The sequence below is a fragment of the Myotis lucifugus genome, unplaced genomic scaffold, assembly GCF_000147115.1.
Source record: "Myotis lucifugus unplaced genomic scaffold, Myoluc2.0 scaffold_9, whole genome shotgun sequence".
NCBI classification, from domain to species: Eukaryota; Metazoa; Chordata; class Mammalia; order Chiroptera; family Vespertilionidae; genus Myotis; species Myotis lucifugus.
In genome coordinates, this window is record NW_005871057.1 from 12,404,038 (window position 1) to 12,421,338 (window position 17,301).

Consider the following 17,301-nt stretch of genomic DNA (forward strand, 5'->3'; position numbering starts at 1 on the left):
ATTGCAAGTTTAAAAGAAATCTTTTGTGTGAAGGTCCCTATTACGTATGATTAATCCATTAGAAAGAAACATTTTGCTTTCTGTAGTGCTGTCCAGGTCAAACATGTTCATTTATGTGGTCAAACTCCCTGAGTTTCAGTTCTTGAACTTCCTGACGAAGCTGTTGATGATGGTCCTGTATTGAGGTAAAGGCTGAACATGTGTGCTGAGGAAGAGAGGCAATACACAGCTCTTGACCTTCATATGAAAAAAAAAAATCATACACAATTTCTAAGTAATATGGAAAACATTAAAATTTTTCAGATTTAAAGCACTTTATCACTTATTTTAATCTTTTTTTAACCTCAGGAAGTACTGCTAATGTTACCACAGAATGTGAGATAAATTTTGCATTCTGTGCTAACACATCATAGATAAAAAACAGTGCTATGCCACTCTGACAGCATGTTTCCTTTGTATCTTTTTAACATATACTTAACCAGCTTCTATTTTATTTTACCTTAACTTTTTCCTAACTTCTACATAAGCTTTTTCTTTTTGAAGATAGAGGAGTCTTTTCATATCTGGTACCTTTTCCTCATTTTCTAATTTATAAGGACACTTTATAGCAGGTCTTTCTTTCTTTCTTTCTTTCTTTCTTTCTTTCTTTCTTTCTTTCTTTCTTTCTTTCTTTCCTTTCTTTTGTTCTTCTTTCTTTCTTTTAATATGTATTGAGAGCAGAACCATGCCCGTTTGCTGAACACCAACTTTAAAAAAGACCTAGGTTACACTTGACCCTCTGCTATCCACACTCTGATCTTACTCAATCTCTTAGATACTCCATTTCCACACCATTAACATCCTTATTGATGGCAATAATTGGGCTCCCTGGAGCTGTGGGAAGGAAGATACATCCAGATGTCTGCATAGTAGGTCCCTGATGTCCTTGAGTTTCTTTTCTTTTTTTTTTTGTAAAGGATCTTTAGAAATCTAGTTTCATCCATGGCAGTTGGATTCTTGGTCTTGTTCCTATAGCCTCCAAATCATTTGCAAATTATGAAACTTTCAAAATATGCCCTAGTGTTGTATATTAAGGTTATAGTAAGAAGTAAGAAATTTTTATAAAAGAATCAAACTGATCACAGCTCAATCCTTTGTCTCCAATTTAAAGAAACTACCTTACATTAGGCCATAGCCTATTTTCAATCAAGGAGAAGCCATTTTACAAAAATTATCAACTGCACTGCCCTCTACTCCCAAATATACTCAAACACAGTCCTACAAACTCACTTTCTATTTGGTCAATAGCAGCTCTAATCCTTAGTGTACCTTTATCCTTTGTTATTTGCATTTAACAGACATTGGTCACTGTGTACAAAATGGTCTTTGGTTTGTTCCTTAATGACTCAGTGTCCTCCCTAATATAAGGCTTCACTATGTCTGTCTTATTTTAATGGCCCTTCTAATTCATCTCACATGATGCTGCTGGAGTATCTTTTCCTTCACTCCAACTCAGTGAGGTTTGCTGAATCCAGGCCACATTTCTTGCCTGACACAAAGCTCTCTGAGACCTTTCATCTCTTCTACTCTGTCTATCACTATCAGCTGCCACTCTCCGAAGTGAGTCTTCCACCCCCATGGCACGCCAGATTGGTCCATATTTTACTACCTTCAGGAAGATGCCTCACTACCATTTTTTTTGTGCTGGTCACAGGTAGAATCCAGGCTTTTCCTCATCTGCCTCTACACATTTTAGGAACACATTTATGTCCTGCATTTGAACATGTACTGTAAAGTTTCAACTCTTCTCAGAAAGTTTTTCTTTCCCACCAAAAAAAGCCACAAGTATTTTTGTTACTTTTTACCTGATGAATATCTGCTGTCTTTTATTTTTATTTGGACAACTATGCCTTATTTATTGTCTGCCTTGTTTCAAGAGGTTTTAAGACAACATTTCTGTGAAACTTTCGCCATAGCAATGAGTTTGTAGGTCATTTAAGAGCAGAAAATATGGTTTTTGAGACAGAAAACCAGATTTGGGTCTCAGCTTTGCAACTTACCAGCCATGACTGGAGGAAAATTATTTAAAGCTGTTTTTGTTTTTTGCTTGGTGGTTGGTTTTAATCTCTAAAATGAGGACAGTAATATTGGCCCTATCCAAACTAGCACACAGCATTATTATATATAGCAAATTGAAACTTTATAATTGAAAAGACTTTGTAAATGGAGATAGTCTATACACACTTAAAATATATTAGTTTTAACTTCCTTGTATCTGCCAAAGTGCTAGCACAGTTGTAACCCCTGAGTAGGATTTACTATAAACTCACAGAATTGGATTAACGTAATATTAGTTGGTGTCTTTGATATGCTAACACAGATACATGCAATTATAGCAAACTCATTCCAACTATTAGGGTTTATTTTATTAGAAAGACACAAAGGAGTGAATATTAGATGCTATTCAAATTTAACTGAACCATTCATAATAATGTGGTGTACTCCTATTGGTCTTGTGTTATGAAGTAAGCATTGAGGTTCCTACTACTCTAACATAGTAGTTGCTCACTTGGATTGCTAGTGGGAAATCCGACTTCCTCTATGTGACAATTGGAAAAGCAAAGGTATAAACTGATTCAACCTTGATGATTTAGTAATTTTCATGATGCTTTCCTCTGCATGATATAATTCTTTTCATAAGAAATCACTGCAAAGTAATAAAAATTGTATGTGTTTGCAACTAGTATGTACAAGGAGTGAGAATAAATCCTAGATAAAGTTCTCAGTGGAATCCCAGCCTTTGATCATGCCACCAATGCTTTAATTTTAAAAGTGTGTCAAGATGATTAGATCTTGGTGCCAGGCATAATACAGACTTGAAAGCTGCCATGAATTCTGCTACTTAGGCAGAACATCTTCCTCTGAAGCACTAATTGACAATGAAGTTGAATGTTAAATAAGAAAGTTTAAGGTAAAATCAAGAAGAATAAGAGTTATTTGGAATGCTGTCAAACACACTGTGGACTTTATTAGGCACCAGATCTTGACCCAAATTAGGAAATAGTGAAAAATTAAGACCTAGACTTAATAGAAGTCCCATATATAACTTCAAATAGTTTTATACTTATTCCCCTTACATATTTAATGTTAAATAAAAATGAGCAATGATGTTTCAAAATTCCATTAGTATGTCTGAATTAAAGAGAATTTTTTTAATGGAGCAAGAATTCTGTGAGAATAGTGGATCAACATAAGACAATTGTTATATCTCAAATAGGGTGGACCAAAATGTTGCATAAGGCCAACACCACCACTACCACCCACAACACAGTATAAAATACAATTAGAGCTGACTTCTTAAAAAATCATCAAATTCTTTCATCAAAAGAATTAGACTTTCATTAAAATCTTAAAATAGAAGCTATATGCCTACTTCTTGTTGATTCAACCCTCCCTCTGCTTCTGGTGTCCCTTGCCCCCAGTGATTGCTCACTTCACCTCCCTTGTCCAGGAGTCAAACAGTTTCGCTCATTGTCTCCATTTTCCTGGGGGCCTGCGAGGTGACTAATTGCCAATTTTCAGACTCTACAATGGGCTATTCAATTATTGTGTTACTATCCCTCTTCATCCTTTTAGATCAGCGGTTCTCAACCTGTGGGTCACGACCCCTTTGGGGGTCGAATGACCCTTTTACAGGGGTCGCCTAAGACCATCGGAAAACACATATATAATTACATATTGTTTTTGTGATTAATCACTATGCTTTAATTATGTTCAATTTGTAACAATGAAAATACATCCTGCATATCAGATATTTACATTACAATTCATAACAGTAGCAAAATTACAGTTATAAAGTAGCAACGAAAATAATTTTGTGGTTGGGGGTCACCACAACATGAGGAACTGTATTAAAGGGTCGTGGCATTAGGAAGGTTGAGAACCACTGTTTTAGACCATTTGCTTTTCAGTAGGATCTTTTTATTGTATGATGGTAATAATAATAATAATAATAATAAAACAAAAATAATAGCTAATTTAGTGGCATTTACTACATGGCAAGCATTATTATAAACACCTTACACATACTGGCACATTTAATGTGTATACCAATTCGATGACTTATGTACCATTATTATATCCATTTTATAGGCCATGAAGCTGAAGCACTGTGATGTCAGGTGGGTCATTAACTGGGAAGTGGTTTTGAAACCAGACAGTTTAACTCCACAGTCCCTACTCTGAACCACTGAGCTATCCTGTTTAAATGTATGTGTGTGGGGGGGGGAGGACATACAGCTTATAATGGGTACACTTGTGCGTTAGAGTCAGAAATACCTATTCAAATCCGGTCTCTGCCTCTTACTGGTTGTGTGGCTTGGGTATGATATTAAATTTCTCTGAAATTAATGTTCTAAGGTGTAGAATTATGACAAGTGTACTTATATAAAAAGTCTACTGTAGAAGTAGATAAATTAATGCATATAAAACACCTACCACTAAAGTATAAAGCATTCTTTACATGTTTGAGTGTGTGGCTGAGTGGAAGTGGGGAAGATATTTTTTTGTATAAAGGGATTTTGCCCAGCTACTCAGCTGGTCTTCTCAGCCTGGGTATAGAGTAGGCGAAAGTGGAACACTTGTAACAGCAGCATCAGATGGGTCAGCCAGTGCTTGTCAGTAAGAATTAGGCGAAGGTCAAGGGCACTGGGAATCCAAGAGGCAGAAGCAACAGTTACCATTCCTACAGACCAGAGGATACACCAATTACAATGTGCATGAGACCCTCTTATTGACATGCATTTGTTGCTAGACAGTTTTTAGAAGGAGATGAACTTATCAAGCAGAGTTTTTTAAAAAGAGGTTGTGTTCTACAACACAAATATAAGATATTCTTTCTCTATAAGTTTAAAATTTATACTTACATAGACTATAGAAACCACTGCAAATGTTTTGAACTGTCTTTATATTTGATATTAGCTAGAAAGTGAATTATAATTTTTATGCTTTATATGTTCCTCAGCATACAAAATTTGATCTTGGTTTTACCTTGTGTGATAAATTCTTTTTTAACTTTACATGCTAAAAGCAAAATCTGTTAAGAAGCTCTGTTCATTCTAATTTTGTAAACATCAGAAAAGATGTTGCATGTAACAGATTGTCACATGCAAAAAAAAATGTCAAGAAATTTACATTAGCTAATGGTGCCATGAAGACTGAACTCAGAGAAAACAATTACTTCCCAAGTATTGGTTACTGAGCTAAAGCTAATAATACTTAAAATGTTTGTTTTTCAAAACCAAACTGTAATAGACAAAACGAGTCTTATTATTTTAAAGATTATTTTGAAAGAGCGTAAAGAACATTTTGTACCTGATACATGTCATTAATAGTTTACATTAGCTTCCCATATAAGGGAAGATACTATCCTACTTTATAAATAGGTCTTTGGGAAAATTGCTTCTTCCCTGTGGTTAAACAATCTGACATACATTTTTAATGTAGGGATAGTCTAAGGCAATTTGAAAGCTAACCCATGTTAGATTGTAACATGCCAAACCCCTAAAATAACAAGGACTTCATCATTGATGGTCTTTTAAAGACTCATTAAGTTTGGCCTCCATAATTTATGGAATACATAGAGAAACTAGGAAGTGTACTAAAAAAAACCAAATAATATTTCTCAAGAGTTATAAAGCAGATAATAGCTAAGTGGGATAAAATATCATATAGGAAAGAATATTTAGGTATAAATTCCAAGAAATGTAAATTATAAGAGGCAGGTGACAGTGATTACCAGCTCCATTCATCCCTAATTCATTAAGGATGGAAAAGGAAGTGGTTTGAAATTGCAGTAGGAGAGATTTAGGTTAGATATCAGAAAGAACTTCCTAACTATGAGAGTTGCTGATCACTGAATAAAGGATATGTTACATTCTTAAAGAGTTCCCTGTGTTATCGGTGGGGAGATCTCCATGTTTCCACTGGTTGCTAGTGGAAGTGGCTTCTTGTGATATCCCGAGAAAAGGAATTTTCTGAGACTCTTACAGGAGTGGGAAATTGTAGAAAGCGTTATTTCTGTGGAATCAAACCCCTGAGTTTCCAAGGTCCCATTTCCCTCAGTACCACCATAGAAGAAGTTTCATTTTGCTTTCAGCAGAGCTAAAATCAAAGCCAGTGTCCAGAGTTTCTGTCCATGTGAGGGGATAGTCCAATCCAGAATCAGGCTAGCTTACTCTGTGTTTCCTGCTGTAGTCCCTCAGTCCATTGCATGTGGGGTCTGCATGGCCCATGGCTGTGGAGGGAACATGGGCAGGAGCAAAGCCAAAGGAACCAGAGAGCTGAGAGAGAGAGAGAGAGAGAGAGAGAGAGGGGGGGGGCTCCTTTGTCTGTGGGATTATGTGTTCCCAAATTTCGTGGGCTTGCAATGGCCCTGCCTACTCTAGCCAGTCCATGGTTCCCCAGGCTTGACTGAAAGTCACTTTCCCTTTGTCACCCTGACTCATTGTGCATGTGCCATCTTCCCCTTTGTTGGACTCTTCCCCCAGTGACCTGCAGGGCATGAGCCAGTGGTTCCCTGGAGAGTGTGAACTTGCAGCTTCCTGGTGAAGCTGCCCAAATGGCCATGCTTATCATGTCTGGCCTCCCTTTTGCTCCTTTCCTATTATTAATGCTTAGCTAACTACAATGGTATCACTTATAGACATTTGAGAATGGGATATAAACTTGTTCCTTCAGGATGATTTAAAAGCAGACCCGACCAATCATAGTAACACTGATAAGATTGTATTCTGTAGTTGTTTTTTTTTAGATTCATCAATGAAAATTGATGTGTGTGTGTGTGTGTGTGTGTGTGTTTAAAGGTGAATAATGTAATTCATGTCAACTTGTAAAAATATTTTTTGAGTTTATTGAGCCAAACCGATGACAATTGCCAGAAAGTAAAATTTCAACAGATTGAGAAAATGCTTAGGAAAATAACAGCTTTACCACTTATTTAATACATTAGAACCAAACGGTAAGACATAAGGGGGTTACATGAAATTCACTGGTGATATATTAGGGAGGTGAGAGAAAGCAAAGCAGGGGAGGGAGGCTCTGGGATTGGATGAAAAGCAAAATGAATAGACACATACTTCTTTTTCATAGGTGGGCATAGATAGTTAACAGTGAGCAATTAACATGATAACAATAACAACTAGGGGATGTGTAGTCTCCACATGGTTGTGCTTTGAGGGCTCTGGAAAAAATAAAATTACTTTGTTATTCCAAAGGAATATTTTCAGGTATATTATCCTATATGCAAAAGGTGCTTTTAGTTAGTTAAAAAGTTTTAATTTCAGACCATTTTATGTGGTTACTTTCAGTCTCCGAGTTTGTAAGTCTCACCGCAGGCCTCCCCTGAGCTTGTCAGGTTTAGTAAGTGGCCCTTTTTTGTCCACACTCATGATCACAAAATAAAGCAGTGGATTCCACGGTACAGTGACAAAGTTATGTGGCATAATAAAACTCAGATGCCTTGTGAAGATGGAGAGTGATAAAAGAAAGACAGAAATACTTAGTTTATGGAAACTATGTACTATCCTTGAATTTATTTTAAATGAGATAGTGCACTGATAGGGCCAATCTTTTTTATGAAAATCAGAAAAATATTGCCACATGAATCTGACCTCTTTGCTCTGACTTGAAAATATCATTTAAAAACTACAAATTTGTAAGTGAAACAAAAAATTAGAATAATTCTTAAAATAAAATGTCAGGGTGCTAAATATATCAGTTCAAACTCAGCTCTTCCACTTCCCTTGCATCTAGTTAAGGAAACAGAAACTAGGGAAGCTGAGTGGATTGTTTAGGTTCACTTGTTAGTGGCAAAGCCTGGGGCGAACTTCAGCAGCAGCTACGGCACACTGCCCAGGTGCCTCTCCCACCTGCCCCACTTTGATGGGCTCATTCTGTCTGTTGACAGCTGAGAGTGTTGGTTGCTGAGACAAACAGCCAGTTTCCTCTCCAAGAATTCCTTCTTTCTCTAGGTGTTGTCCTTTGCCAAAGGGAGTGGCCTTGCCCACGTCTGTGCCTCCTCCCTAGGCACAGCCTGCAACTGAATGGATTGGGGTGGAAGAAATGCAAAGGACCAGCCTCAATTCAGGACAACTCAAAAGGGCCATTCCAGCTCCTGAGCTCCACCCGGGATCAGTTTGTTTCAATTGCAGTTCAATTTCTCCATCTGCCCAGTCCTGGTTCTTCTACTTCACTTATGAAAGGCACAAGGAGCTTTCTGGATGCCTGTGTTTCTTTCTGTGCTATCACTGTTGTGGAAGAAGATAAAAGAAGGAAGCAGTTACTGGTAAGGGTTAAAATTGAAAGTAAAGTATAGATAGAGAAGGCAAAAAGAGGAAGTGAAGCCAAACTACTTCCTTTTTCCTTCATCTCAAGCTCCAAGATGAGCAGATGGACCCAAACTTCTTCCTGATTGGAAGGTGATCTTCTGACTTCAGTGTCTCCTGTACATTGTCTCACCTCCTAATTCATTTCTTTTTCTCTACTCATCCTTCAAATTTATGTGAACTATCAGATAATGGGGACATGTTCAATAGTTAGTTTTGAATTGTAAATGAGGAGTTAGACTTTCTAGTCCTTATATGATCATGACCTCAGCTTTTGTTCTGATCTAATCCTACTTTTGGAAAGATCTTATGAACACATCCTCTGTACTCACAGCTACCAGCCAACAATGCCCCATGCATCTGTGCTTAGGGTTACTTTACATCCTGAATGCTGAGCATCTTGGTTATGATAACAGCTATGCTAATAGTGTCTAGAGAGGTAGCCACTAGTCACACGTGGCCATGTAAATTTAATGACAATTAAGTGGTTTTTTAAAAATTCTTTATTGTTGAGAGTATTACATATGTTCCCTTTTCCCCCATTGTCCTCTCCCACCCCTCCCTCACCCCCCAGCCCAGGCCTTCACCCCCATATTGTTTGTGTCCATTGGTTATGCTTATCTATAATAATAAAAGCATAATATGCTAATTAGACCAGACGTCCTTCTGGACGTCCTTTCGGACAACCTTCCGGACAAAGCTGAGGCTGTGAATTTTGTGCAACGGGCCTCTAGTATACATATAAGTTCTTTGGTTGATCTCTTACCACCACCACCATCCCTGCTGCCCAGCCACCCCTGCCTTCCCTCTGAGGTTTGATGATGTGTTTGATGCTTCTCTGTCTCTGTATCTATTTTTGTTCATCAGTTTATGTTGTTCATTACATTCCACAAATGAGTGAGATCATGTGATACTTATTTTTCTCTGACTGGCTTATTTCGCTTAGCATAATGCTCTCCAGGTCCATCCATGCTGTTGCAAATGGTAAGAGTTATTTCTTTTTTACATTAGCATAGTACGCCATTTGTTTGATGCTTGGCTGTTTGTATGTGACCAAAGGTGACACCATCAGAGAAATTCATGGCTCTGTCTGGTTGGGTGAAGGATACCTAGAGTATACCACAGGGCCCATTGTACTCTGAGACGGATTCTTTCTGGAAAGCCTTCTAACCCAGGTCCTTTTCCAGTGTCTGATGGATGGCAGGGACTAGTTGTAAAAAAAAAATGTTAATTAAATTAAATAGATGAAATTAATTTTAAAAAAGAAACCCTCAAAATTTCCTCAGTTGCACTAGCCTCACTTCAAGGATTCAATAGCTACATGTGGCTAGTGTCTACCATATTGGAAAATTCAGACATAGACCATTTCCACACTACAGAAATTTCTATTTGACAACACTGTTACATGTGAAATCTTTAGAGTATGGTTCTGACCATATTTTTTCCTACGTGGACAGAAGTGATTTAGCGTGACACATTTGGAGTAAAGGTCTAGATCAAGCCAAGTTTTAGGCTCTGTCAGCTTCATAAACAATTCAGCTTCCGTGATCAGTTAGAAAGCCTGTAGTCTTTACTGTGTCCTAATCATGATAGTTTCAAAATGACTTTTGTCCATTCTTTTTCCATTTTATTGCCACCATTCTTAATAATCATGATAATACTGACAATTAAAAGCTACTTAGTTTTTTCTATGTACCAGATACTATATACTTCTTCTATATCATCTCATTTAATTCTCATAACAATTTCATGAGGCCCACCTCATTTTACAGATGGGAATCTTGGAGTAATCAAGTGTCTTTCCCAAGGCAAACAGTTGGTAAGTGGCAGAGCCAGGGTTTAAATCAATATTTGTCTGATCCAAGAGCCAATCAACTGTTAAATTACACTGCCTTCATCATCACAGACTTAGGTGGCTAGAAAACATCTGGCTGTTTACTTGTTCTTATTTTCTTCCACTTACGGTTCAGACTGGGTACTATTGTTAGACTAATTTTTCCTAAATTTCATCTATCTCCTAAAAAATCATAATGTCTCTATTTTGTTCTGGCTTTTTATTTAACTGAGTTTTATTGTTTTAGTTTTATAATTCATAAAAGTGTATAATATATTTCAAAATGCATAACTGATGACTTTTGTTTTTAAGAAATATATTTATGTTATTACTATTGTATATAATTGATCATGGCCAGACTTTTAGAGTCCTCTATTTCTACATTCAGCCGACTTAAACTTATAGTTCATCTTTTTGTTTTAATAAGCATCTTCTGCTTTTAATCTTATATTTAAAGAATGTGATTATTTTTAGAGTACATGCTGGGCTCCACAATTATTTATTTAATCTCATATTCCCTTCAATTGCCTACTGACATTTTGCACTTATTAATGAGTTTAATAAACACCTACTGGTTGACTGAAATAAATTTAAACTATGCTTCTAAATTCCACTAGCAAGAAAGAAGGCTAGAAATATTATTTTATGGGAAATACAAAATGACCAGTCTTTTATCAAATAAATATTGAGATTTCGATATCAAGTACATCTTTTGAGAACAGTTGTTTTGAGATAATCTGTATGTTACACAATATAAGCTTCCTTTAGCACTTAACACATCAGGAAATATATTTTATTTACAACTCTGGCTGTAAAGTGTCCAATTGCTGGCAAATATACTTTCAACATCGTATAAGCCTTGGAAGAAATTACATCAAAATTAATAGAAGTGCAACTAAACTTTGGCTTCTCCCTAGAAGAAGCTTTGGAAAATGCATTAATTCCCCAAGAATGTCAGCCTTAAATATAGCTAATGGAAGGGTGGGTTTACATATGAGAGGAAAGGGAGGGAAGATGCAAGAGAGCAGATATTGAGATGTCTTTTAGAAAAGACAGTGTTCTATTGGAAGTACACTGACTTGAGTTTGGAGTCAATTTTGGGATTTGAGTCCATTTTTTGCTGCTTACTGTGTCTTCTGAAAGTCTTTTATCCTCTCTGATCTTCATCCTTCTCATCTGTAAAATGTGAACAATGGTAACTGTCGAGGAAAAATTAATGACTCCCCTCACCCCCAAAGATGTCCATGTTCTGATCGCTGGAATCTGTGAATGGGTTATGTAACACAATGAAAGAGGCTTTGCAGATGTGATTAAAGATATGCACCTTGAGATGGGGAGGTCATCTTGGATTATTCAAGGGGGTCCATTCTAATCACACTAGCCCTTAAAAGCAGTAAACCTTTGCCGGCGGAAATCAGAAAGATGACAGAGGAGGTAGGAAAGATTTGAAATATGAGAAGGACTCACCCTAATGTGGCTGGCTTTGATGGAGGGAAGAGGCCATGAGCCAGGGATTGGGGCAGCCACTAGAAGCTGGAATGGCTCTTCATTGACAGCCAGCAAGGAAATGAGGATCTTGGTCCCACAATTGCAAGCAACTAAATTCTGCCCACAGCCTGACTGAACAAGGAAACAGATTCTCCTCTAAAGCTGCCAGAAAGAAACAGCCCTGACGACATCTTGATTTTAGCCCGGTGAGGCTCTTTTTGGATGTCTTACCTTTAGAACCATAACATAATGAATTTGTGTTATCTAACTCACTAAATTTGTGGCCATTTGTTATACACAATAGAAAATCACACAATGATGCTATTCCATCTGCCTTATGGGGTTGTTGTGAGATAATGTGTATAAAAATGCATTGTGCATTGTAAAGCAGTATACGCAGGCTAACTGTTATCATGAATGTTCTCAGCATTATCAGGCTCTATCCTGCTTTTGAATTGCCAACTTTTAAAATGACAGTCTTGCCCTGACCGGTTTGGCTCAGTGGATAGAGCGTCAGCCTGTGGACTGAAGGGTCCCAGGTTCAATTTCAGTCAAGGGCATGTACCTTGGTTGTGGGCACATCCCCAGTAGGGAGTGTGCAGGAGGCAGCTGATCAATGTTTCTCTCTCATCAATGTTTCTAACTCTCTATCCCTCTCCCTCTCTGTAAAAAACCAATAAAATATATTTTAAAAATAAAAATAAAATAAAATGACAGTCTTAGAAAAGAATAACTTGCATCTACTCTGTGTAAGATATTCAGCATATGGTATATCATTTCATCTGTACCATGACCCTGTGAAGTAGAAAGCATTATGCCATATGAGGGACCTGACCAGAAATGTGACTCTGTTGGATTTTATAAGATTTATATATCTATGTTATAATTAAAAATGTTTTAATGTTTAAATTTTTCATTGAGAAATGATTGGCATATAGCATTATGTGAATTTCAGGCAAGAGTTCTATTTCCAAAGGTTTATCTACTTTCAGGAAACAATCAGCATAGGAAAAGTTTAAAAATGTAGTTCCAGTGACAAAGTACTAGGAGAACTGATTTTAAGTTTTTCTTTTCTCTGATGTGATCACTAAAGAAGAAAATTAAAACCGAAGTTATCAGAGAGAAACAGGTGCAGCACTTGAAGTGATTAAATGTAAGCTATTATTCAGAGTGGTGTTCATGAGAATATGCACAGTTTACCTTTACATCCTGGCTTGGAAGATCCCTCCTGCTGAACTGTGGGCTGTGATCAGACACAGGTCCCAGTGAGCTGTCTGCTCTGTGCACACTCTGTGTGATGAGAAATTTAAAGAGGAATGCTCAGTGTGAAGGGGAGGCTTAAGGTACGTGGCTTTGAATCCTGAAATCCCAAAAATATCTCCATGGAAGAAAATGTTCTTTGAAAATTAATTGAAGACGTTCAGCCTCATGCTTGGAAATAGTGAACCAAACAGCCTCAGACTTCAGTCATGTTCTTTCATGTAGTCAGAGAAATTGCTGTCAAGGGAGAGATGCTGCTAGAAATGGCAGGTCATAGGAAGGTAAGCAAATATTCTGTGTTACTTAATGATTTTTGATGCTATTAATGTCAGTGTTCTGAAATTTCTAGTAATGATTTGAGTCACTGCACTCTTGTTCTTCAACTCTCTGATGCAATGTGCTTGTCTAAGTTTAGGGATATAGATTTTGGAAAGTTTGGGGAAAAATTTTCTTGACTGGACAAAGTTAAAGAAAACATACCCATACACATGTGACGTAATTCCAGGGCTGACCTTAGCAAAAGTTCTGAAGTGTAGGCAGATTTTTTTCCAGGACTTTGCACTTCTCTATTCTCTGCTCTTTCCTCCATTTCAAACTCTTCCACTCCCAGGCTCCCAAACACTCTTATGTTATCCTCATCCTTCACAATATTTAATAAGCTAATTCACCGTTCCGTATTCTTGACATACTTAAGGGTATTTGCAATTTAATGGAGACCTTGGTAGGTGCGGTTATGCAAATGAAAGAATTTATAATGGAAACACTGCAGAATTTATTTTAAAGTCTCCTTAGACTAGAGTGTCTCAAAACACTCTTTAGTATCCGGTTGCCCATTTCATCTCAGTATTGTCCCTTTCTCAGCCCAGTGGCTGAGTGTAGATGCAGCAAAACATCCTGGGCACTGGTTGCTTGTTGTTCAATAGAATCCACCAATATTTAGTGGGTTCTAGTTATACTCAACCTCTCACTAGGGCTGTGAGTTATAAAAACAGATATGATCTAACTCATATTCATTAAATATTTAAATCCATATTCACAGTTAGTCCTACAAAAATTACACTATTATAAGAAATATGGCAGAAATACTGTATCAACTTCCTTAAGTCACTACTTCCTGCAAAGCATATTATACCCATAAGCATGACGCTGACTATAAAGTTGATGCTAATGGTAAATACACATCCGTTGAATAGACCATCCCTTAAACAAACACCTGGGCTTTGTACCCTGGAATAAAACACATGGGAGTCTGAGGGAAGAACAACTTTCCTTTACCCTTTCTGGCTGGTCTAATGATCAAATAGACATTAGATAAATTAACAAGGAGAAAATAACCAAATTTAATACATACATATGTATGGGAACCTCACATGCATGCCGGGTTCTGAGATAGAAAGGGGGATTGAGGTATATAAGACTTTCTGATCTAGAGATGAGACAATGCACCTCGGGGACTTTAAAGGATTATTGCAGGATGATAAGAAGAACAGATGTTCAGTAAATACAAATTTTTCCTGCCATATAGGTGGATCAAAAGGTTATCTCCTATTATGAGCAAGGCCCTTAATTCAAGTTCTTCTATGCAAAGGGAGGGGCAGAAGTTTCTCGTGAGCCTGAAGCTAATATTGCCTTTAGCTCAAAACAAATTTGTATTCTACAAAAGCACATCTTTGAGTGGCTTGTTTTGAATCCCCATGCTTCTCTCTTCTGAAACCTCCCTGGACGTTTCACATTCCAGAAGTTGGGTTGGTAAATTGTTCTATATCTCATTAGACCAGGCTCAGTCTTGAGAGAAGTTCAGTTCAGTTAAACAGTTGTGTCACATTGCAGATGGACTCGAAAGTTAAGCCTATGGTGAAAGCAAGCAATGCAGTATTTAATAAGAGGCATGTCTATAAAAACAAGAAAAACAAAGGTTAAGCTTGAAGTGGGCTATAATCTCGGTTTCTGAGTTCTGAAAGCAGCTGTCAAGAAGATTTCTAGATATCTGTCTCAAACCAACTTCAGATAGGGTGAAGGCAGGCAGTTACAGTCTGATATATCCTCCTAGTCTGCAATTTGAATGCCTCTGGTGATCTCTGCAACAGACATGAAGATTGTCTATATATGAGCTATTGTGGTGATTTCTTTGAAGTCTATATCAAGTTGTCCCACTTTAGCTTCTGTGGCCTTGGAAAAAGGGCCGGTTTTTAAAAAAATGTATTTTTTTTTATTGATTTCAGAGAGGAAGGGAGAGGGAGAGAGATAGAAACATCAATGACGAGAGAGAATTATTGATCAGCTGCCACCAGCACGCCCGCTACAGGAGATTGAGCCTGCAACCCTGGGAATCAAACAGTGATGTCCTGGTTCATAGATTGACGCTCAACCGCTGAGCCACTTGGGCAAGCAGGTTTTTTTGTGGTTTTTTTGAGACTGTTTATTTTCTGTCTGCCTTATTTCCATTTTGTTTAATAGTTTGTGGATGAACAGCTTAAGACCACTCAGTGGTTGTCCCTATGTGGTCAGTGGCCTGAACAGTGGGGGTTGCAGAGTGGCAGGCTGATGCTCTAGTCTTCAGTAGGGAATTGCAGGACAGGCACAGGGGGCACCTGCACCTTCAGACAGCCTGCAACCTCAGGCTGAATAGCAGTGAACTCCGGAGCTGGAGCAGTCCATTCACCCTGAAATTCCTTCATGGTCACAGCCTTTTCAGCAGTGGCCTGCTCTTCCTTCTCAATCTCTTCAGCGTCTCTGTAGAAGTAGAGACAGACATGACCTTCCCGTGGGTGTTCACGGGAGATGGCGCTGCATGTGCACAGAATTTCCCAGGCCAGCATTCACCACATCAGGCCTACTGAATGAGCCTCCTTTTATTGCGAGGCTTGGCAGTGTCCACACGGCACAGAGGAAGAGTCTGTGCTACATGGAGCAATGGCAGGACGGTTAATGTAAGACATCTGTGTGAGAGGCTGGTACTCAGCCCTGGGATCAGTGGCCACCAGAAATCTCAGCTCCCAGAAGGCTGCCTGGATCTGGTCATGAAGGTTCCAGGAGTGAGGTGGCCAACAGTGGGAGTGGCTCCAGTGGTAGCAGCAAACCTCTGCACAGCTCACTGGTCAGTGTTCCTGGACGATATGACACTGACATCAGCAGGGTTTTTAGTGGCAACAATGGCACAAGCTGCCAACAGAAGCTTCTTCCATGTTTCTTCAGATTTATGAGGTAGACGCCATCACTGTTCCTGTTGAAGATTTACTGCTCCATTTTTTTTTTCAAGTCAGGTTGGTGCCATCTCAGTGGGTTCTTGCTGCAAGGAATTTGAGGAAATACTCATCCTTCACTTTCAGTACTTTAAGTGCTTCGGACATTGTGCAAGTTTCCCTTTAAGTTACTTGGGAATTGAGAACAATGCCCCATGGGCCCCTCTCTGGGCAGCACAGTAGGCAGGGGAACAGGCAGTTTTAGTTCTCAATGATTCCAAGTCAATGGATGGAAAAATGTAAATCTTAGTTGAAGGGTTGCAGACAAATGTTTAAGAAAACTAGAAAAATTCAGAAAATAGTCCAGTCTGAAGGTAGGATTAAAAACACACATTCAAAAAACCCTCAAGCTAATGAACAGCACTGTAATATCCACAATGGTATAATACAGTTTCTATTGAAACAATTTTTCTCTCTAAGATGACACACATTTTTATCAAAGATAGCCAAATTAAGACCATTTTCAATAAGCTTGGCCTGATTATTTATATAAGTCCAGCAAGAATAGTAATTGTGTAGGCTCCTTTAAATCTGCTTTCCTGGAATTTTTCATAAGGAATCTTTAGATTGAACTTAAAAAAGCCTTGAGCTTAGGAACCCAAGCCGCATACTTGCCATCAGACTTAGCCCACAATACCCATGGGGTTAATTCCTCTCTTCTCGAGGTCCCCAATGTATTTTGAAGGTCTTTCTTTGCGTATCCCAGGAAGCAACCTTCATTCCTTTCCTGGAAAGACTGCTTTAAACCATGTAATCAAGGTACCATGCTGTTTTCCCAAGGGGCTTTTATTGGCTTCCAAAGTCAATCTTAATTCCTTAATACTTTCTGGTCATATATGAGCCTATGCTTGTCTCTCTCAAATATGGCATTCCAGTCAAAGCCTTATAAGATTACTATTTTCCAATTGTGTCCTGTTATACAAGGAACAGATTCTTATGGAACTTATGCAAACAAACATATTACCATGAAAATAAAAATACTTACTCATTGAGAGTTTGGAGGGATCAAATTGAAAGAGACAGACAAAAATTAATGTTTTAATACTACTAACGAAGGTGTACAGAAGAAAAAGTCTTGTATCTGGAAGACAAAAGATTTTAAAAATCAGCAATA

The 17,301-nt window shown here is 38.0% G+C and overlaps 1 pseudogene; it reads right to left on the reverse strand.

Moving 5' to 3' along the window:
* Positions 1-15,418: 15,418 nt before the first annotated feature.
* On the reverse strand, positions 15,419-16,295 carry LOC102419760 (annotated as a pseudogene).
* Between the last annotated feature and the right edge of the window lie 1,006 nt (positions 16,296-17,301).